We start from the raw sequence: 24,385 nt of genomic DNA on the forward strand, positions 1-24,385 counted from the left end.
TGAGTCAATTTTGAGGCAAAAGACAGCTACACATCAGTGGCCATATTGGATTTTTTTGTGGACCCTGTCCCTTGGTGCAACATTCCAGTTGCTCATGTGAAGATAAGCATATAAACTTTAAACATTATATTATTATTAGCAACTTAGTGGAGATGTTTTCCCTTGCAGCGAGAAAGGGTTTGTTACCATCTTTGAGTTCTTTCACTTTAACTCAAATCACATTTTATTCTTCATTTGCACTGCTGAGTGTGACCTACAGTCAACTGAGCAGCCAGCATCAAATATTATCTTAGGTTACACTACCCCATGCATATTATGCAAAACCAAATAAAATTAGTCATTTGGGCCATAACTTCTTCTGGTACCATCAGTGTGAACAGGCAAACTCCAGGTTGGAGGTATTTCCCAGTATGCCAGGCCTGTCACAGCTCTGTCAGCTGCAAGAGGAGAAACATTTTGTTTCTGATGTGTGCCATTTACATCATGTTGAGGTCACACCTATTGCATTCACCTAGTGAAATAGTTCAGGACGCTTTTTCAAGTAGTTTTGTTTTTGTTTCTGTTTCATTAAGAAAGCACTTTATGTACACAACCTCTCTGTCTCGGGAAATACTTCTTGGGAAGTCAGTTCATAATGAACGATCCCATCATAGTGAAACTTTGGTGTGACTTACGCTGAGAGAAATCCCACTATTACCTGTAATGTCATAAAAAATATTCTGAAATGATGTTAACTTTCTCATTACATTACAGTTGTCATTACGTGTGCGTTCGATTTTGAGCATCTTGGCAGCTCAAAGGGATCTTATGTTTTCTAAACAAGCTCTTGAAAAAAGACTTAATTAATTAATTAATGAGTAATGTAGATTTGTGTGATAAACTATAAAATTGCATGGAGTATGCATTAAAGTTATTTAAAATACCATAAAACTTCCTTTTTGAAAGACCTTTACAGAGATGCCAAGCTTGATTGTGTTCCTATTTTGATTCTTACGTTCCTGAACCTCTCTATTTTGTCAGCCCAAAGATAATTTAGCAGCAGAACTGGGATTTTCATGAAGTTATTTATAGGTAAAAGGTTCAAGGCTCTGTACATATATCAGTAGTGTTGATTCAAAAATAATTGAACAAAAATTTTTCTACTTCAGCTATGCCTTCATAAGGAGCTTAATTTGTTGAGATAAAATGTTTTGTGCTCAGAAGTCCTTGAACATAAATTCCTGTTATAAGCATGGGACATAAAGATTGAAGTATCTCAACTCCTTAGTTATACATAGTATGCAAATTGTTTCCTAGAAAGATTCAGTGTAAATTATCAGTTCTAGTCTTGTTTGGTTTGGGGGGGGGAGGTCAGAGACTCCATCAGAGGAACTCTATTTAAACTCACTAACCAGAAAAATTACTTCCAAACAAAGCATAATGTCATTGCTGACATTATGATCATGACAGGTGTGAAGCATTTACTGGCTTTTATAGTACTTATGTCATAATACCGTGTAAAAAAAACCAAAATTGACTGTTATATTTAGAAAATAAAAAGCCTTAGGGATGTTATTGCTTTCAAGTAGTAACTTGTGTTAGATCACTTAGAAAGAACTTCCATGAAGTTTGAATAAATGAGTATGTATCGAAATATTTCTACTGTATTCACTTCGGCAGTCTGTTAATACAGGTGTTTTCACCACACCCATCTGTGTGTCTGAACACCCACTGTAAATCTTCCTTGGGCCCCACAGTCCTTATTAGTAAAGATGAGGGAAGATTTCAGGAGTTAGATTGGTCTGCAGGACATTTTCTCATGTATTTGCAGAAATGCTTGTGCTTTTACTCTGACCTTGCTCGTGTGTTGTGTGACATGTTGAATTTTTTTGTCTGCTTCGTTCATAGATGAGGGTTGTGGTTATGATAATTCTGAAAACAAAACCCAACTCCTTTTTTTACCATCTCATCAATTTGAGTAGACCTTTTTAATGGCATCTGTGGTGCCAGGAGATTGTAAGTGGTGTCTTAGAAAAATCAAATGTTACTTGTAACCTACTTGTATCAAGTAACCAGGGGCAACAGATGGACAGGATTTTAAGTATCAAAAATTACTGTCCTGTTTGATAAAGATAGTGTAAAACCTGATCTCTCTGCACTTACTTATTATTTGTCTGCACTTCCTCATCTTTGGTTGCTGTGACCAGGTTTATGCAGCCATCCCTTTGTAAGCAGTTTAGCAAGAAGGCTTTTCAGATGAGTGAAACGGTGTGCAGAGCATGGTGGAAGCTAAAGAGTGGGAATATATTGGTTTTCAGACCATGACAAGGTGTTTCACTTTGGTTTTGTAGAAAAACAATGGTGTTAGGTGGCTAAAAGTGCTTCCGGTTAGCGTGATCCTTGCTTTGCTGCCTCCTTTCTGGTTGTGTACCATGTGTGTTTAGAGTGGTGGGCTGCTCCTCTTCCTTGCTTTGGCCCAGGAGGGGATGTGGGAGGCAGTGCTCCCTGGAGGTGGGGGTAGGAGCACTGTCTGCCAAGTCTCTGCCTGCCCAAGCGGTTGCTGCTTGCCTCCCCGGGCAGAGGGCTCACAGTCTGACTGTGCTGTTCATTTGTGTAATGCAAGAGATGCACCGTGTGCCCCCTGTGCCCCATCTTAGGGGTGAAAATAAAGACACAGAAGTATTGCCCACTGCTTTCCTTTATTCTGCAGTGTATATGTAGGCAGCATAGAGGGAGAGAAATTTCCTGAACGTTTGTTCAGTTTTCTAGACAGAATTGCTTTTTGCATGCTGACACTTACTCTGAGTTTTCCTATAGCAAATGCATTCTGTCCATGGTTGACTTTTACTGGCATGTGGATTTGTAGAGAGGGGATTACAAAGTTCCAAGTGTGCACAGAAAATGAGAAGTTTTTAATATAAATGTTTGTGCCAGAAAAGAAACCCCAAAACTTATCTGCTTATCTAATCAGGAAACAGAAACAGTATTGTGTAACTTATCTGACAAATCACTACCAAGCAACCAGCTTAGCTAAAAGAGGGGTTATCAGAATTAGAGCAGCATTTAGAATTTATGTTGAATTTTAAAAGGTTGAATGGCATATTTGAAGAATTGAAGATTTTTTTGCAGATAGCAGGCATAGTAAAAGAAGTCTGTATTTGAGAGTTTGTGTTCTGTAAAACATCACAGTTACTGTGTGCCTGAGGCAGGTACAGTGTTCTGTTATTATGAGCCATAACCTGTAGATGATTAGAGATTAATTTTGGAGGCTTGTGTTTTGCTTTATACAATATCTGAGAAAATAATGGATGAATGGGATATTTTGGTTTCATGTACAGAACTTGTATTAATAATTGGTTTAGTAGTGCGCAAGCATTGATTGCTGTGAGCGTTTGTAGACACAGGCTGTAAAGGAGCAAAAGATATCCTTTGAATCTTTGTGAATTACAGCAGGGTTAAATATGACCTATGGCATTTAGGTCTGTGTCTGGGTACTTGGTGTCATAGTCAAGTTCACTTTCCCAGTTCAGTGGGTTTGTATCATTGAAGTTTCAATCTGATGATGTGTGTGTTTTGTCTTGGATAATCTTTTCACTAATCGTAGTGATTCATTATTGTTTGACATTAAGAATGTTAAGTAAAAAATTCTAATTTTTCTGATTTTGTGTTATAAGATTTTTATTGTTCCACCCCAAACTTGACCATTTTACTTTGTGATTGCACATGGAAACTGGAGTTTTAAATCTATTGGATAATTGTTTACAGTATATTTTTCCTATTTTGACTTCCCCCACAAATACCTGATGGAAAGTTTTTTGTTAAATCCTTTAGCAACATAAGGACAAAGTTAAAGGGATACTGATTAGTCTTGCTTTCGGTATCTTTTTAATTCTTCAGAAAAATATCTTGATGATTTTATTGTTCTTCTTGGAAAAATAAGAAGTTGAGGAGATTAGGTGGTCATAAGGAACACTTCTATAGGGGGAAAAAGGATGTGACATACAACATTCTACTTTATGAAAAGCAAGAGGAAGAGAGAATTATTATGTTGAGATTGTGAAAGAAGAGAAGAAAAAACCAGCTGGCTCATGTAAGCAAAGAGATTGGACTTAACTTTTATTTAATTATTATTTATTTTTTGTTTATTAGTGGTTTGCCTGTGCTGTTATTTGTCTCCTTTATAAAAATACTAAACAAAAGAGAATAAAAACATTCTCATTTTACTTACTGCCTTCATCTTCCACCTTTTTGTGGTAGTAGGGAAGGTTAAAAAGGGCTGGGAGGGAAAGAAAATTATAACAAGGTTGTGAACACATACTCCAAAAGAAAGAAGTGAGGTTCTTCAATTTAGACCACCATAGTTGGTGATTTGGGGTTGGTTTTGGTGGTTTGGTGGTTTTGGTGATTTGGGGTTGGTTTTGGTTTTGCAGTGGGCAAAAGAGAGTTTGAAGGTTGTATAAATTTCTGTCTCTTCTCTGTAAACTAAAATAGTCTTCTGAAGATACTGATTCTTAAACAAATGTAATATTCCATGGTGCTTGATGAATGAAAGAACTGAGAATTGGCAGGGCACAAAACTGTGGCCTGCCAATGGTGAGAAACTTTTTCTTACCATTCTTTATACTGGGAATAAGAACAGTAAGCAGAGATCCCCATGGGGTCTTTGTTTAGGATGAGACATGACAGTGGAATTGAATTCTGGTGTGCATTCTGGTGTTTAAGTGACTGATCAGTTCTATATATGATATCTGGCTCCGATATTTTTATTTTTTCTTATATGGACAGCTTCTGCAAGGGGGTGGCATGTCTCCTGGTTATGGCTGTCACCTCATTTAATGTGTTTCAAGGAATGATGACAGAGGAAGAATGAAACATTATGTATGATAGCGCCCAGAAAATTTAGTCAGAATTGTAGTTTATCTTCATAGTTACATAGTTATTTTCTGAAACCTGTCCTTTAGTTCTTCAACCCACACACTGGATAAAAGGAGTGGAGTAATGGTAAAGCTCTCTGATCAGACATTCTGTGTTTTGAATCAAGATTTTGGTGGTTTTGAATATGTATCTATAACTGTCGTACTGTAAATGACTTCATGAAAAATTTTGATTTTGCTAGGTGCACATATCTTGATAAAATGCATTATTTGTGCAACAGTTGTTCTGAAGAGGTTAGATCTCCTGTTGTTTAAGGTACCTTTTTTTGATTATGTGTGGGGAAACCATGTGTGATTCCCTGTCAACTGACAGCACTGTCACTAAGGATCTGTCTCTGACATTCCTTCTACTAGTTGTAATTTATAACCAGACTTGAGAAAGAGGGAAATTTATGTGTTTACTAGAGGGTACCCCAAGCCCTGCTGTCACTACAGAAAGTAAATTACTTTGTGTATCTAATTTTGATTTAGATATAAAAACACGTGTGTGTCTTCTTGTGGATCTGCCTCTGTATGTAGTTAATAGTTTGTAATAGATGAAATATAGATTTCTGTGTGTTAAAAAGAGACTACACAAGAGCTGAATCATTTCCACTGTGAAAGGGAGTCATTTCTTTGAAATAGGCCTTTTTTCTAGTTAATTAAAAATAGGGCCATTATCAGGTTCTGTTTTACCTTTGGGCAAAAAAATTACTAGCCATTATACCAAGGCTGAGGTGTATGAATGAGATGAAAGCAGTGGAAAATCCTATGGAAAACATTTCAAATTACATTTGAAGTTGTGAATCACAGGAGTCCTGTAGGCAGAAAGCATAAGTTTCTGATAGTCAAAGTGAAAGGTAGTCACTGCATGCATTACTAAGAAAGATCACCTTCAGTAAAAATAGTATTGTTGCTATGAGTATTTCTTGAAGAGTTAACTCCAGTATAAGTTTATCTGACTATGACTATAAATTTATCATGACTATTCATTATTAAGAGTGATTTTGGAATAACTAGCAAGAAAGCTTTTTGGTTTGTATGGGCATGGATTAAATTACTGGATCTTTCTGTCTTCCAAGTTCAGCTTGGTGCAGAATTCTTCAGCTTGTCTTTGAAAAAGCTGATTGAGGAGTTAATGGTGCAGGATGCCAGGTGAAGCTGGTGTCTTTAAGTAATTAATATGCAAAGAAACCCCTTGGCAAATGCTGTCGTGACATAGTAAGGGTGTTTGACAGAGGTCTATTAGCAAGTCTATAGCAAGAAATCTTTGATGGTTCTCTTGCTGGATGGGAAGGGTAGAAGCCATGAGAGTAAAAATGGCCCAGTTTTTTATTGCAGTGCTATGCAGCTGACTAAGCTGACTCAAACTGAACCAAGAATCCAGCACAGCTACTTGAAACTGATATGGAACAGAGGAAAAGCAACTATGGCATGAATAATTTTTCTCTTCTGTGCCCATTCTATGGTTGATTTTAAGGGACTGGTTTTATCATAACTGTTTGTATGGCTTATTAAAAATCCTGCCCGAAAGCCACTGATGTTGGTGGGGAAGTGAGCTTTCTGATTGCTCTTGGTCTTGTACTTATAGAAATGTCTTGCTTATTTCTGAAATGTTTTGGTTATTATTCAGTAAGTTCATTTTGTATTTTACTGAGTTGTATTAATAATACAGTGCTTAAGCCCAACACTATTCCTGTCTCTCTGTTTTTGTGACAGTAATTAGAATTTACAGTTATTTGGTCTTCCAGCTTCTTGATGTCTGTCCTCGTGTGTTTACAAAGTGTGTGCTGTTTGGCAAAAAAAGAAGGGGAGTTTTCCCAGATCAGATGGAGCATCAACCAGAAGTAGCAAAGAGCTTGCTGACAGAATTTTCAGGTTCTACAGAACTGCTGGTTCCAGTATCTGTCTAGTGCAGTTTCACTTAGTCCTCAGGCCCCTCCTGAATCATCTGTGAAACGGAAGCAGTTGTATTGTGACAGAGCTGTGCATGGTACACAGGGGTTAGGCTGGCTTCCCTTTCCGTTCCCTGGCAGCAGGTGTTCAGCAGAAGAGACAGAAGAGTGACTGGTGAAGAAGTAGCAAGACTTAGGAATGACTGGCAAAGGGCAAGAGTTCATGGGGTTTGATTGTGTGATCTTCTTTTTGTTATTTATTTTGTTTATATTTGTTTCTATTATACTGTGTTTTATGTTTTCTGTCCAGTCATTCTTTCTCTTCCTTTTCCTACTACAGGGGACTAGACATAGGGGGCAGGCACAGTCTGGGAATTTGCAGTTATATTTGAACACTGCTAATGTCATATCAGTAGTTGTTGAGAAGTTTGCTGGATTGAAATTCTCTTCTTTAGCAAGACAAAGATGGAACTGTATGTCTCCAGTAACAGAATAAGTGACTTGAGCTTGTCATCATTTTGAGCTGAAATAGTCAGAATGGAAGCTAAGATTTAAAGAAATGTAAATCATTATGTGTGTTCACTTTTTAATCTCTGATAAGTATCCTGTCCTCAGGTGGCTTTCAGGCTGGCCACTTGTGATTGTGCAGATTAGGTAGATTATCATGTCATAGCACATTCAATTGTTTTTTAAACTGCTCTTAGTTATGTCATACTGAGACAGAATGATACAATGATTTACATCTGAAAAGTTTGTTGGACCCATGCCACCACAGCAAACACTGACAGAGCCAAAACCTTATTTGTTTGGGTCTGATAATGGAGATAGTCAGTGGACAATGATCTGGAAGAATATAAGTAATTGATCTGTTACTGCAATGACTAGGGAGGCAGTATTGTTATTTGCATGATCCTAATGCTTAGCAGCCCCATCAGGCACTAGATGCTGCTCTGCAGGGTACCAGCAAAGGGAGGAAGGGTGTGTGCTTGTGTTGTGCAATTGTGCTGCAGAGAACTAATTTTTGAATGTGTGACAAAGCAGGAGTTGTAATATTGACAAACAAAAGCACTTAGTTGCTCAATGTGATAGATGGTTGACTTTAGCCTAGACTAAAGTCACTTTCTTAGAACCATAGCAAGGAAAGCTTTAAGGTGGTATTTGGATGGCAGTGAAGTAATTTTGCAAGATCTTAGGAGGTATCCTTATTCAGGTGTGGAAATTGGCCTGAATGAAAATACAGGCTGGTTGTTGAAAGCTTTGTAAATGGATACTGACAATGTGAACCAACTAGAAATGTGAGCAAATGGCGTGACAGCAAGTAGGATGTGGACAGTTTAGTGTACATAACAGAGGAGCCTGGAAAGCAAAGATGAGTTGTTCTCAGTATTCAAATTTGGAATGGAGGATTGTGCATAGAAGGATACAGAGAGTAAAACAGTATGACAATATAGAAGAAACTTTAGAAACAACGTAAAGAAGCAGGATAATGTTTGTCAACATGGAAAATAAGAAAATATAACTAATGTGAGGTGAAGCCCCAGACAAACCTTTAGTTCTGAAGATGTTTACAGCAGACTTTGTCCTAGGGATGCCCAGGAAGAAACATTCAGATGTGGATGTAACCTGAATGATCAGTTTGAGAGAAGCTACTGGCAAAGATGACATAGTAGTTTATCATAGTATTTTATATCTGAATGATGGACAAGTTGATTATGCTGTCCAGAGTGATCAAGAGAGGAGGTGGAGAAAAGAGGATAGGAGTGGTGGGATCTAAATTCTGTTCTGGCTGTATCGAGCTGAAGCTAACAGCTACTCAGTGGCAAGAGTGTCAGATAGAATGAGATTTTTTGTTTAGATGTAAATCTACTGTATTTGAGACTGTTCTCAGGAACTGAATGTAAAATTCTCAGACATAAGAGTAGCAGCAAAGGATACAGCTCAGTGGAGACCTGCTAGAAGACAAAGGAAGAATAAAGAGCCTGCCAGTACTCTGTGGAGGGATTGGTACAGGAAGGATGGGTAGTAGGAGAGGGGAGAGTAATGGAAGTCAGAAACAGAGTTTCAAAAGGAGAAAGGCATGTAATTTTTGTGAAGAACAAAAATTACAAGGGGTGTGGGTGATGGAAATGATGAATTTGTGATGTTGCAATAGTAAAAGGTTTTTAGACATTTTAGTGGGTATAGTTTCACTGTATTGCAAGGGTCAGATGAAGGAAGCTCACACTGAAGTTAGAGACAAAAGTGTAATTTGTTATCAAACAGAGCATAATAAGCTTAGACATGAAAGAAGGACAGGAAGAGTAATGTAGTTAGAGAATCAAGGAGTCAGAAGCAGATTTCCAAACACAGGAAAGACTGATTGACTCTTCTGCTGTTCTGTCAGAGCGGGAGGAGAAAGGATATGTGAGGTATGGGTGATGAGAGTGAGCCAAGGAGAGAGTGGAACAGATGTGTTTTACATCTATTGTACAAGGAAGAAGGGAGAGCTGTAAGGGAGAGAAAGAGAGTGGGAAGGGAGAATGTGAAATGGTTATTATGTTTTCTCGCTTTCTCTTGGAATAAATATTTGCATTCTATTGCTGAGAAAGAAATAGATACAAAAGAAAAGGTTTGAGGAGTGAGTCAAAAGTAGGAAGAAAAAAGGCTGAAATTGCAGGTGTGGGTTCAGCTCAACTGGAGGAATGGCACAGATTAGTAAGCAGCAGGAGAGAGAGAGAAAATGTGCGATAACCTCATTTTCAGACTGGTTCTCTTTTCCACTGCAAATTCTAGGACAGGCGAGAATATAGCAAAGAAAATGGATGTTTAAGACAAGAGTGAGTTCAGGATTGGTGGAGTTGGACCTAGTATTAGCAAGCAGAGCAAAAACCATCATCAGAAAAAGTAAAAAGCTCTTCAAGGAGAGAGAAGAGTGTGTGGTCATATCTATCACATAGCATGATGGACATGAAAGCAGTAGTTCTGTTCCTTCCTGCAGTGCATCATAAGTAGTCTTGTGTCTACATCATCTGTCACATTCTGAAACTGACTTGTGCTTCCTGCTTCCAGAGCTGAGCCAAGGCCACAGGATTGCATTATCGTGGACTGGGCCCCGGGTAATGTGGTACTGCTCAGGGTGGATCAGGGTGGGAGCTTGGGCACGGTGCTGCGGTAACCATGGGTGTATGGCTTGTGCTTGTCTCGCAGGGCAAAGCAGCTTGTTCCTGTCTACATGCTACAGGCAGGCATGCTTTATGATACAGCACTTTTTGTTTTCCTCTGAGAAAGCAGGACAGTCATTTTAGAGGGGTTAGATGGAATGGCTGTCATTCATGTCATTCAGTGTCTAAGAAGTTAATCTCAGGTTTTCACATCTGTTTAGTAGATCTAAAGAACTGTTTAAAGAAGAGGCAAAGGCTGTGGGAGAGATTAGTTCCTTCATGCGCAGAGCATTGAGCTGATTCCTTGACTTGGAAGGCTTTATTCATTACCTTGCCTGCCTTTCCCAAGCAACTTTCTGCATGTCCCTGTATGTTATCAATGTTCAGTCATCCCAGCAGCTTATACACGTCACCATGCAGAGGTGCTGAGAAAACAGGGAAAGAAAAATGTGTTCAGATTTTCTCTTCAGGGTCTCTCAGGTGGTTGGTTTTTTTTGTGCACTATCATGAAGTTTTGTGGTTCTGATTGTATTCATGCTTTTGCTATATTTTTGGCTTTTTAGAAGACTTGGAGAACCTTGGGCAAATATATTAAGAAACTGGATGCATGGCAATGGAAAAACATGAGGAGAAATGGGAGAAAAAAATGTTTCAGCTCTTGAAATTATGGTGAGCTGTGTGTATAGTGCTTTTAATAGAGTCTTCGAACATTCTGTGCTTGGTGTAAGTTTTCTTCAGCTTCTCTCATAACTCACAACACACTGGGTGTGAACATTACCAAGCCTTTTAGGTATTTAAATTTTGAAAGAGGTAATGCAGCTTTACATATTTTTGGGGTTCTTGCTCATCAAGAAAAATTATTCTTGACTGCATTGCTCAATGAGGGAATGCTACGAGTTTTATTTTGTGGCATTTATTATTCTTTCCAGCTTTTCAAGATACCTGTCACTATTCTGACTGTTTGTTTTCCAAGCTCCTTGGCAAATCAAAGGTATTGTAAACTTTTATCACTTTCCTGGAAGGTAAGAGTGTATCCTCTGTGGGAGTTCTTATAGGCTTTTCATTTGAGTTTTTTTTTTAATTCCTTGTAATTAAGTGTGTATTTGGAGAAGTTCTAAAGAAATGTGTCATGTATGTGTTTAAATGATGTAACATATATAAGTGTTAGCTTTGAAACAGGAAGATATGGTCTGTATTTCTGAGAGCTTCCAATACATTTCAGACAAAACCATAAGTAGTGTATGTTGTGAAGACAAAAATCAGTCTATGAATGCTGAAAAATTTCATGCAGTAAGCTATTTTAAGGAGGAATTTGAAGGAGGTAGAGAATAATTAGTTGATGTGGAGGAAGGAGGCATCAAAGCTGATAGTATAGCACACAGGAAAGTAGCATACAGAACAGATTTCTAGTGAAAGCAGTTCATTTGTAAAAATAAACTCTCCCTGTTTTACTAATATTGTCTTACTGTCTCGGAGCTGGAAAGCAAAACTGATTGTAATTGCCAGACTGCAAAAATAACATAAATATTGAAAGATAAATCTTAATCTTTCTTAACTCTGTTCCCTAAACATGACCTCTGTTCTCCAAATACTTAAATATTGCCTTTATTATTAGGCTTCAGCCTCATCTGTTCTCTTGAATAGTGCCCTAGTTTTGCTACTAGGCAAAAAGTGAAGAGAAACTAACATATTGTGTATGCAACAACATTTGTCATTCTTTTACACTCTTTCTTCTGTATTAGTTCTTTTCTGCCTGTTTGTTGGTATATTACAGGCTTGGAGGGTAAGTGGCATGCAAAATTCTAAACAGTTTTGACTCTTGTTCTCAACTATCAACCTTAGAGTGAGCCTGTTGTGTCCAAATTTCTCTGAAGTTTAGATTTTGTTTTAGGAGAACCCCTTTGAATGTGGGCTTTCCATAGCAGATTTCTGACATAGCATGTGCAAGCATAAACAGTACACAGAGCAAGTGCTTTTAAGAGCTTGCTCATTTTAGTACTGTGTGAGGTTATGAGAGAGACTTTCCCTGTGTTCAAAATCATTCTATGGAAGCTGCTTTGAGTACTAATCAGGCCAATGTGTATGTATACAGGGGAAGGGTATGAAATAGGATTCAGGTCAATGTGAGGAAAGGCAGAGGGAGTGAGTGGATGGGAAGAGGTCACAAGAAGAAACGAGTTGATTACTGATGTTTATAGATCACCTCTTTGTAAAGAGGCCCAAGGTGTCCTACCACCTATGTGTAGAAATTTTTTGTCACTGAAAGAGGATGGGCAAACATGGCTGCTGCTGCTGAAGGACTAATCATACCTGCCCTGGAATTAACTGAAAGAACACTGGAAGCCTACTCTGTACTGATAGGGTGTAATCCAGTCCTCACTGAAGAATGCTATTGCGTAACAATTTCTAAAGGAAAGGGAAAATGCTTGATTTCTAGATTCCAAAGAGAATACAGGCACATAGAATGTATTTATTTATGGAGGGGGAAAGAAAAAGCAAAATACCAGAGCCCATTACCTTTCCATATGACAGATTGTGGCAGGCTTTATTGACTCGCACTCTGTTTATTGTTTCTCAAAGGTCAATGGCTGCCATTGGCACCAAATTTTGCTTACATTACTTTACTTACATTAAAGTAAGGACTGACATACTTCAAAATACATTTGCTGGGGATTATCTTTCTCTTGAAGAACTGTTACCCAAGCCACACTTAGAAGAATAGGTCAGCTCTTATTACAGCAAAAACCTGCAGTAATTCACTATATTTTAGCAAGTCACCACATATTCTAGTACAGTGCCTTTCAATAATTTTTGAATTACTTAAAGGCAGAATTTGATGTTACTGCTCCAAAAGCTAGATTGCTTGCTCCTTTGCAGTGCAAACATTACCATCACCTTTTCTGCACCCATCCACTCTACCAGTGATGACCATGGACTTTACCAGATATGATAGGATATGATCTTATAATCTCTAATTGGATTTTTTGGGGCATTTTTCTTTTTGTTGTGTTGTGAAAATGATCATCCTAGATACTTCATGATTTTACTTGGGATTCTTTTTCATCCAGGATAGAAAGGGGAACTAGCTGGTGATACAGTAATAATTGAATATTATAACTGGCAAGTAATTTTCACTACATGGATAGATTTATAACATTAGCAAATCCTCCATGACTAGCCTGCAGCTCTGCCTTTTGTCTGGAAGAACACTGGCTTTAGCCTGAAGCAATTTTTCGTTGTGCCCACCAGATTTTGCTGAGAATAAAACCTGCTGTGACCACCCAGCACCTCAAGAGGTGAATATATAAGTGAGCATCAGAATGCCACAGTGCAAAATAGGCTGGAAATGTTCAGTTTATTGAATTAAATAGTAGTTTAAAGAGAGAGCTTTAAATTGGGTAACTATTACATGATTGGAGTGTAATCTTTCTCTCTGCAGTTTTTCTCTTGTAAAATACAGGCACTGAATTTATAGGTTTCATCATTCTTGCGGTTTTGGCAATTTGGGTTAAAAATACATATTTTTTTCTTTACAATAAACATGTGAACTTGGTCGTGGTCCATTCTGAATTTTTTGTATTTGGAAGAACTAGATAGAATGTAAGCAGAGATGGAAGAATTGCTTTTGAGGGTTGATTAATTGCAGTGTTACTTCTTTTGCAGAGTGGTCTTGAAGGAGGCTGAGAGTGCATGGCTGGGAGAGTAGGGGGAGGTGAATACTGCTACATTTTATACTGCTTTACTGAAGTGTTGTATCCCAGTTCTCATGTCCACATCTGTTCTTGGAAAAACTGGAAGGAGTTCAGAAAAAAGATACATTAATTTAAGGCCTGGATAATCAGCTTTAGAATGGAAGATTTAAGAAGCTCAATCTATTTAGTTTATCAACAGACTGTAGAGGCTACCTGATAAGTCTATAAGTACTTAGGGCAAAGGTATCTGGCAGTTAGATGGTTCTTTGTCAGGTAGATTAAGGGGATTCTCATGGCTGAAAGCTGAAGCTAGATCAGTTCAGACTAGAAATAAGATGCAGTTTTCTAATGATACAATTAAATAGGAACAGCTTATCAAGGGGTGTAGCAGACTCTGTTGCACAAAATACTCACAAAAGGCCCTGGTCCTTCCCCTGGAAGCACACAGGGCTTTAGCCATCCAGAAGGCTTGGGTTTGAGGCTAAAATAGTATGGTTTAATTCTGTGGCCTGTTTTAACATAGAGAGTCAGTACAGATCATAAGGAAGATTTTTTTGTTCTAACTCCCTAAAATTTCATGTTGTTACTGCTGCTTTTGTTAACAAAATAAGTTCATGTGAAAGATGTGGCGATAAAAGCAAAAAAAAGCTTCTAATGTGGTGAGTGAGAAGGGACTGTCCTTTAGCAGCAGGTGAAAGAGGAAGTAACGCTTTCCAATCTCGATTTGTGTTCTTCTGGTAATCAAAACCACTGATATCCCTCCAGTCATTAATTCTAAGCATAACTTAATCATTTACCAATGTAATTGTTGGCCTTTTCAGAAGCATTGCAGGTAGTTTGTGCCTTCTCATTGTAAGGTCAGGTAATTGGTCAGGACCCAAATGCCTTCTTCAACTTTGTTTGCAAAGCAAAACAATCTTTGTCAGCAGGTTTTCCCCGGTGCTGCCTTCTTGGCCATGGATTTATGAGAATATAGCAGGTCAGTCTTTGTGGTAGAGTAAAAGGCTCTGTTATTTCTAATGAATTGTATCAGAACTCATTTTATCCTAGTTTTGTAAAAGAGTCAGTAGGAGTTGTTTGAAGGATATTGGTACTTGTATCATTTAGTTTGCCTCTTTTTTGTAAAATCATCACCAGTATGAGAGAAAGTGTCATGGTTTTTCTTGGTTATGCTGACAGCAAGGCAAATCAATGCTGATATAAGGTAGATTTAACTTAGATGGGAAATGTGTCTGTGGGGTTAAAGGCAGCACCTAACCTGCTTTTAGAGGTTTTCCCAACATCAGTAGTTCTATAACTCTTGTAAACACTATATACAAAATAAGTGAGGAGCAAATGTGCTGCATCTTAGGTTTATAAATTCTTCACCCTCATCCCCTTACCAGTATTGCTGCCTCCAAAAACTGTAAAAAAAGAAAGTGTGAATTGGTGTTCTAAAAAAGAAAATAGGGATAGTGAATTTTATCAGGATTTGGGGCTTACACACCCAACAAAAACTGAAGAATTTCAGTACTCTGGGATAGACTTTGTTGTTGGTTTTGCTGCACTTGGAAGGGCTAAAACAAACTGTGAATTGGACAATGAGGTTTACTTCAAATACGTGTTAGTGTGTGTTCTATTGTAGAGCCATGTGAACTTTGAAGTTCATGTGGGCTTTTTCTAGTTGGGAGTGTACAGGGTCACAAATATCCTGTGCTACCTTGTAGTGATACCATGAGGAGATTCTAAAGGTTCAGGAAATTTGGTCTTCCTCAGTTCTTTGCTGTTGCCTGTGACAATGTCACACAGCTTGATGGGTATCTGATCCATCAGTTTTTGGCTGAGTAGTTACAAAATGTTTAGAAGTTTATATTTGGAGTCACCTTTAATGTTTCTTGTATAATGAGCTGGACTGAATGATTGGCCCTTGTCATGGTCTCCTCAATAGGTGTATCCTCTTACCCAGCAAATGTTGGATTAGCTCAGGATCTTCTGCAAGGCTGTGGAATGCTAACAGCCATGCTAAGATCAATCAGATGATTGGTCTGCTTGACCTTCCCAGCATCATTTAATCCATACCTGCATTCAGGTAAATTGTATTTGAGATTGTGGCAAATATAACAACAAAAGATGATATTTGCTTTGACATAAGGCACTAAAAAGAGTAATTTCTAATATGAAAGCAAGAATTCAAGAAGGAGACTTGACACCCTGCAGGAGGGAGAGATTCATTAAAAAGGAGGAAATAGATGAAGTTACTCTGCTGGCAGGGTGTGTCCAGCCAAGGCAGTGGTTTGCTGGGCTGTGTATTAGGCAGATCTGTATCACTGTTGCTGTTGGAAAGGGATCTTTAAAATGTGTGGAACCTCAGTGATACTGTAGAAAGCTCAAGGCTTCACCTTCCTGTGAGGTACTTTCATGGCTGTTACTCAAGCTGGAAGTTAAGAGCACCAAAGTTCTTACTTCTCATTTGCTTTCTACAGGAACAAAGTACTTGTTGAACAAAATCATGCTCTACACTGTCATGCCACAGTCTCAAAGTTTAAATGGATTAGGACTGTCATCTTACTGAAGTTGTGCTTGCTTCAGAAGAAGTAAGATGCAGAGCTTCAGAACCTCATATAGCATATGACAGCACCAAACTATTCAGGGCATTTTCTTGCCTTTTTTTATCAGTGTCCTACCTACAAAAAGGCAAGGCATCTTGAGCCATGTGTTTCCATCTGATGTCTATTGATTACAAAAAAGCCCTTCCTCTCTTCCCCTCTCCCCTTGCCAGAATGTCACTGCTTGCTTCTGCAAGAGACAAATGGCATCATTTATACCAGAAGAGTTCCTGTCCTGAGATGTGCAGAAGCCTGCTAACTTGCTTAACACTGTATTCTTGATATGGCACATGGGTCAGGGGCTGGCTCCAGAAGGGGAGTATGTCCATCTCTGTGCATCTGATGGAACTGAAACTCTGCTTTCCTACTGCCAGTCACCTGCTGAGAGAGAGCCACACTGACCTGTCAGGAGGAAAAAATGTTATTGTCACTGTAGTGACTCCTCAGGATGCTGCAGACAGGATGGGCTCTGCAGTGTGGATATGGAAGTGTGTGATTTAAATACTTTGAGCTGATGTGGGAGCTTAAGGATGCAGAGAGCTAGTGAAGAATCCTGACAGTTGCATCAGGCCATCTTTTAAATTGTGTGCTGGATACACTAGCAGCAAAGTGCAGTACAAATATACATTTGCAGTCTGAAAAAGACAAAGCATACAACAAAGTTAGCTGCATTAAGATGAGGAATGGCTGGAGTGTTGCTATATGCTGAAAATCTGCAGGCAGATTTCCTAAAAATATATGCACATGTGTACGCATACATTCATATATCTAGAAAATTGTCTGGAATCATCATTGATCTTGGGTTTCAAGATTTTTGTTAAGTATCTGGTGATTCAAATTAACCCTCTTTCAAGGTACCACTTACGTTCCTTGATCTAATATTCCAACTGTTTTACAGTGTGCTGGGGCTCTTTTGCCTAAATGAAAACTGGTTTTAATCTGTGATGCATTTGAGATTGTTTGTCTTATTTTGCTAGTCATATTTTAATGATTTTTTTTTAAATTACAAGAAATCATACTGTTATTTATTTATTTCTCTTTTGAGTTTCTTATTTTGTTCCAGCTTCCTCTTTAACTGGTTTTAGCTATAAAAGTATACAAGTGGAACTAGTGTTTGGGAGTTGGTAGATATATATCTGTATTATCTATAGCTGGTATTTTAAGGCAATCTTTGTCCATCTTTGTTAATATTTTAGGAGAACTGTTTTGCTTGCCAGAAATGGCTTCCTGAGAATTCTTTCAGTGATATTACAGTAAAAACAACAATTGAAAAAGAGCAGAAGCCTATACCTGGGGCTTGTATAGACACAAAACTTTCATGTGACATACTGGTTTGAGAGATGTCTAGAGCTTAAATATGTTTACTGTCAGTAGCTAGTGTATTGTCTTGCAGGTGTTGGTTGGGAACAGTTGGCCCTTGTCTTTATTAGCATCTGAACTGTTTCCTGCCCTGAGCAGGCAACCTGTAGTTGGCATCTGCTGTCAGTTAAACATTGTTTATTCCTTAGTGGAGATCTTTCCCTGTGGCCTCTGGACAGTGAGTCTGGCTGGGCACGTGTCACTTTGATTTGGCATTACTGCTTTGCTTCTCTCTGCTTATCACCTCCTCTGGGAGTGTAACAGTAAATGAATGGAAAGGGGCTTCAGAAGAAAATCAGATCTCCTTATGTCCTAATGTAACAAAATACCTAAAGGATGGAGGCTATTTTTCTATAAAGGCAAATAAGGTAAACATGATACTTGTGCATTTTAAAAGTGCAGCCACCTTTTAAGGATATTGTTGGTTACATTTCAGTTTGGTTAATGATTTACTCTTTCAGAACCAACAAACAGTTTTAATGCTTTAGTAACATACTTCTCTAAAGCACTTGGCAGGCTGCATAATAAATTAAGCCTCTCAAGCTTTCTGTGAAGCATCACAGATGGAGAAACAGAGAAACATGGAGAGGCCAAGTGACTAGCTCCAGATATATAAGATAAATCTCTAGTTGTATTGCTGGAATGCTATGGTTAAATGCACCTGCATATGGAGATTGTGTGAAGCTGAGGTGAATAAAAATAAATAAATTGCTGCATATAATTGCAACACATGACATGTTTTCAACAATATTCACCTTAGACATAGATCTTGTTATTTACACAACATAGCTAGTTGTATCTGCATGGGAGCTACATCCTCTTACCCTGATATTTTTATGAAAGGTGATGGAGGACCAGGTATGTATGTGGGAACTTGGAGACTGACCAGCCACAGCTTTACATTAGTGCTGTCAAGTTAAGTTTTAATTTTCCTTTATCTGAGGAAAGAAAACTGCTTTTTGGTCTCTCCAGCAAGTGCATGTCTTAAGGACTGTCTACAGAAGAAGTTTTGTCATGGGAATATTGTGAAACAATATTTCTTATTGTTCTTGTTTTAATTGTTCTTAAAACTTGCTGTTTCTTGCAGTCAACCAAATGTAGGCACTTAGCAAAATCCAGGTCTCTTGTCAGACAGCACTGGCAAAGCTTGCCTTGGAATATACAATGTATACAGGAATATCTGTGTGCTGCACTCCAGTAACCTGTGTACTGAAACCTCTGATAACTTTGAAATGTGGGGTTCTTTTTCTTCAGAATTTGTGTTTAGATCAAAGGAGTTGGCAGAGTAGAAATTGGATGCTACTGTGTGTTCCATAGCTTGAAGGAGGTTTTCCTTCTCTTTAACAGGTATCAGTTAATTATCTTCTTTTTAAGAAAGCAAATTGACTCAGAGTGCTCCTATGGAGCTGGTTCATTCAGAGACATGTTGCAGCAAGGAACTTGCTTGTTGTGTTGTGTGTAATATCTGCTTTTACATAGTTTTGAGTTGCTCCTGGCTTTTTTTTTTTTTTTTTTTTTTGTCATAGCTTTGTTTTATTTAGAGGGGTTTGAGCAAGTAAAAGGTTGGAGGTGGCTAGGGGTGAGTGGAAATTACCATGGAGTAGGATGGGCAGGAGGAGCCAGGGGAGTTGGTATGGTGGCAGGGTGTGGGAAGGTGTCATCTGAAGTTTCAGGGGATGTGTCCTGCCTAGTGGTGTGACCTCTTGCCTAATTTGCTTTGTGTAAGTGCTTCAGGTATGCCTCATGTGAAGACGATGGGAGCTTTCAAATCATCAGAATCTGTTTGAAAGACTCAAGAAGTGTGGTAAATGATTAAGGTTTTGTTTGCTTAAAGTGTCCTGAGTTTTGGTGTGTCTGGGCTACTGACTGCTTACAGTTCCTTTGGTATGTGTGTTCAGCACTCTGCACAGGCAGATGAAGGGCAAAGTTTTCATTAACAGCAGCATAGCACCCATCATGAATGATCTCGCTCACCTTACATGTCCTAAATCTTCCTAAAAATTTCAGAATATTGACTGTTTTGAAAATGTGAACATTCCTTTTTTTGTGTAAGTTTGTAGTTAGTAAAAGCTTGAAGTCTTCTGAATGTAACTGAGAGCCATGCAGTCAAATCCGTGCCTGTGACCTGAGGAGATCCTTATATTCTTGTATGCAGATATCATGGTGATAACACAGCAATCCAGTCATTGAAATGTACTTTGTTCTGTAACTTTTAATAAAGGGAAATGCAATTAAAGTGTGTGAAATAACAGTTGACAATAGAACTGGAAAAAACAGTGCTCTATTATTTGAATTTTTTTTCTTTTTCTTTTTTTTGCAATGAAAAAATATTCACCTGGAAGGAATGCTTTAGTTTTTTGTTTTTTTTTTTTTTGTATAGCATATCATTTTGGTGAAATTTTAGTAGAGATGATTTTATTCACAGTTTCATCAACGGTTTTGCAACAAGTTTGATATTTTGTAATGCTCTGTTTGCCCAGAGGAATAAGTCCTTGTAAGATTATTGAAACATGCAGTTGTAAAGCACTTGGAATGTAAACAGTGATTGTGAGCTAGCTGTCAGTATGTTATTTTAATAAGAATTGGGGCATGTTTTGATAATTAACTGTGCATGAATGATTACTAGTGATTTTTATGGTATTACAATTTCTTTTTCATGATTGCTCTCTCTTTTTTTCTTTTTTTCTCCTTTCTTTGACAAGGGGAATCATCTGTTAATTTCTGGTAGCTACCCTCTTGATACTAAATCAAAATAAGTTAATTGTGAATGGCCAAGTGGTCAGCATCTAAACTGTAAGTGCTAAATAGTTGCAATATTCTCCTTGCTGTAAAATATAATTCTGAGATGAAGCTTAGTATCCCCACTTTCCCACTTTAAGTCTGTGGAGATATAGGCAAAAAGTTTGAATCCATGGTTAAATCTTAATTATGCCTGTGTTTTCTACTAAAAGCATTCATGTATTGCTCTTGGATTGAATAGGTGATGACTTTGCTAGTGTTAGCTGTAAAATTCAGCTGGTGCATGAAAAAGAAACTGCTTTCACTTAAATGATGAAAGAATAGCAAAATAAAAAAAGCAAATTTTAATTTGTGTTTATGGAGAGTTTAGGATGATACAATCAGGAAGGAAAAAACAACTCTCTTTTTCACAAACATGAAACCATGTTGAAAAAATGTAATATTATAAGGTTTTTAGCAGTTTGCAAAATGCTGTTGCAAGTATCCTTCAAGTATGGCAAATATAGGTAGAATAATAAAGCTATAAAATAATTTTTCAGATATTAAATCAGTAAAGAAATGTATAGGTAAGGTGTCCAAACTGCCTTAATTCTATTGCATCATCATGTAACTATTGTATCATCATGTAACTATGCAGTAAGTATGTATCCTAGTAAATTACTCAGAGGATGTGCTTCTCCTTTCTCTCTGTTCTTGCAGGCTTTTTGCATTGCAGAAACATGTTATAATCAAAATAAAAAGAGTCCAGTTTTATAAACTACAAGGAATCTTTACTCTTTAATGCTTGCAATTGAGAGACAAGTTTTAAACAGAGTCAAATTACCAAATTTTAGATATCAAAATGTGTACTGCACTTGAACATGGAGACTTCAAATAACAAAATGTGGTATGAAACTAATTTAAGAAACTTTGAAGGTGCTGTGTTTTAACACTCTGGAAGAAAATGTATTTGGGACTTAAGAGTACTCCTTAGGCAGAGGCTTTCTATGATGAAAAAGTATTTATGATCTTCTTGGATGGTATTTAATTGCAGAGTAGTTGGCTAGATCATTCACAGAAGCTTCATTAACAGGGAGTTTACATTAACAAGCTGTGTCTGCCATTCAGATACACAGTTCAACAAAGCTCACATGTCTATCCAAGACAAGATTGTTGAAGTGCACGTCACTAACATGGAGGTTTTGTGAATGATACTCCAAAAATGCACTTTAGAGATGTATATGGTCATTCTATGTGCTGTGCTGAGTGGGGTGTTAGTGCTAGTTGGTGTAAGTGTTAGGTTTTTTCTATACTCAGGTATTTAGACTCCTTAACAAAGAATTTCACAGACTCTTTTGATTAGAATAATGATTCTGTCTGGTGTTGTATTCCCCTTCATTACCTTTCATTAAATCCATGCACCACATTAATTTCTCACCATCCTGCTGGCAAGATTCCTGAGGCTGGTACCTTCTACAGCTCTGGTGCTGCAATAGCATACACAGTGCAGTCCTGTGCTGGGATTTGTTGCACCCCTCAAAATGTGTATGTACCTCTTCACACTGAAGAAGTTTCAGCTCATGCAAGCAGCTCCAGAGTTTGCTTCTGGTGTGCAAATTGGAGAACATCAAATAATTTTTAGTGGACAAATGTTCACTCACAGGCTAATTTTTCTTGAGATTTTTTTTTTCAGAAGCTGGATTTTGTTGAATTCAGTCTTTTGGAAAAGTAGTAATACCAGTGGTGTTTTTCCAGATGAAATGCTGTGATAGGAATTAGCTGTCACTTATGCCATTGTAATTATCACAGAAAGTTGCAGATGAGTTGTTAGCATTTATTCAAATGTGCATAATAATGGATATACTTCTTTTCTATGCTTTTCGTTCGTAAATTTAGAAGTGTTTAATTATAAGTTACAAATGTACATAATTCCTCTTGATGTACAGGGAAAGACATTGAGAATTCAAGAAATTTATCTAAAAGCTTTCCCCACAGAGGATAAAGGAATGCAGTGTTTGACTCCTCCTTTGTCCACTGTCCTGTCTGTTGGATTATGCAGTAATTAGTAGCAGCCCTCCAAGGACCTTTACTGTTGAAGTAAATGGGGGTAAGGTTTGTTCCTTATGATAATGTGGAAGATATTTTTGTTAAATGAGATTGGTGAAAAAGTCTCCAAAGTGTTCTCTGTCCATACATCTTGATGAATTTTTATTGCTTTATGATGCTGGAGTGTACTTGAAATCCATGAGACAAGGCAGTGTATTTTTGCTCCTCTATCTCCTTTTTTTCTGTCAATTCAAGGCACTCTTGAAGCCAGATATGTGCCAGAGAACGGAGTGTCTCTGAAAAGCTGTGTCTTGAACTTTATCTAGGAAACCTCTTGTTCCAGTGACCCTACAATTAGATAAATCATGGAGTGCTAGGGGGCACAGCTGACTTGAAGAAAAAAATGTTGATTCTAAACACATGAAGAATGAGTCTTTAAACAGAACTGGTTGGTTGATATTTTTTTAGTTGTTGAAGAGCTAGCACAACACTCTCAATACTGGATGAAATAAATTAGCAACTGCTTCCATGCACCCCAATCCTCAGACATAAATGAACAATTGCTTTTCTACACCCAAATCCTCAGAAAAGGATAATGCTGGAAGGAAGATTGCTTCTAAGCAAAGTTGACAGGCATCAGACTGCAGCATAAGAAGTGTTAAGTGGTCTGCTGGTGTCAGTGAGCTGTTAGGTGGCTGAGATTGATGGGGGAAGCTGGGTGGAGGTGCAAGCATCCCTCAGGAACCAGGTCCTGTCAGCAGAGGTTGTTGCCGACCTCTCACACCTTTGTGCCAGGAACCTGAGACAGTCACTGAGCATTTTCAGCAGCTTGCTTTAATATTGGTGAAGTTTTCTTTGTGTGTGTTCTTAGGATGTTCTTAGCAGCCCAGTAAAAATGTCTGAGCCTTTCATATCCTAATTTCAGTCAGGTGTCAACAGCAGTGAAGCTGCAGGGTACCTGCTGCGGGGAGTGGCAACCTGGGGACTGCACTGAGAAGGAGACTCACTGCCTTCCTGGTCAAATGGATCTGAAACATTTTGATTTTTACCTCAGTGTAGCACATCTCAACTCAGCCTGCTGATACTTGATCATCAATCATCAATGGTCTTCTTTTAAAGAGAAAGCCTTCTAGAGTCTTAGAAATGCTACTTTGTGGTATTTCAAGAAGAAATGCTACTTAGTGGTACTTTTCCCCTTGAAGTACCAATCAAGTATGAACTAGTAAGTCATTGCTGCTGTCAAGTGGTGGAAGGTGAAATACTGTTGTGAAGAGCAGTGAGCTGGAAAGATCCTTGTAGTAGTCATGTATTTAAGATTCAAATTAGGAAAATCTGTTATCTTTCCATATTTTGAGTAGTTTATTTCACAAGAGCCACCTTTTTCTCCTGTCCAGGAAACAAACAAAACAGCTCCAGAGACATCTGAAGCTTTCCCAAGGCTGTGTTTGAGAACACAAAAACAAAATTGTGGCTTTTTTTTTTTTTTTTTTTTTGTTAGATAGTGAGTATTACATATGTGGAGATGAGAATATGACTTGTGCTCTATTCAGTGTAGCAGAAATTGAAACACAACAGTAATGTGATTGAGCTAATAAACTGCTTCTTTCTTTCATTAAAAGGAAAGAACCCCCACTAATAGCTTCTATTATATTAACATGTATGCCTTTGAGTGACAATATTAAACCAATGATTTGTCTCAGGAGTAGGTACTGTGCAACATAACAAGTTGATGACAGATACAAGTAGTAAGTGTGTCTTCCATTGCTTTTCATTTCTTTCTTTTGCTTCTTCAGTACTACTAGATAGGCATGTTATTTTAGACTTGCCCTGTAAATTTTTTGAAGGTCTTCAGAACTGAAATATCTTGATATTTCAGAGGAAAACACGTAAAGGTTCTTCTGCTCATTCTTTAGTTGATAAAATCTCCACAAGTTTCTTAAGGCCTTTTTTTTGCTTGGTGTAGGAACAAAAAACTTGGTTTTACTCTCATTTTATGGCAGCAAATTTCATGAGTTTGTCTTGGTAGTGGAGTTTGCTCCTTTATAGGGTGGTCACTTT

The 24,385-nt window shown here is 37.9% G+C and overlaps 1 protein-coding gene across 3 annotated transcripts in view; it reads left to right on the forward strand.

Moving 5' to 3' along the window:
- ATXN7L1 (ataxin 7 like 1) overlaps positions 1–24,385 on the forward strand; it is a 110,987-nt gene that overhangs the window by 1,082 nt on the left and 85,520 nt on the right. The window lies entirely within an intron of this gene.

Source organism: Agelaius phoeniceus, chromosome 5 (genome assembly GCF_051311805.1).
Source record: "Agelaius phoeniceus isolate bAgePho1 chromosome 5, bAgePho1.hap1, whole genome shotgun sequence".
NCBI classification, from domain to species: Eukaryota; Metazoa; Chordata; class Aves; order Passeriformes; family Icteridae; genus Agelaius; species Agelaius phoeniceus.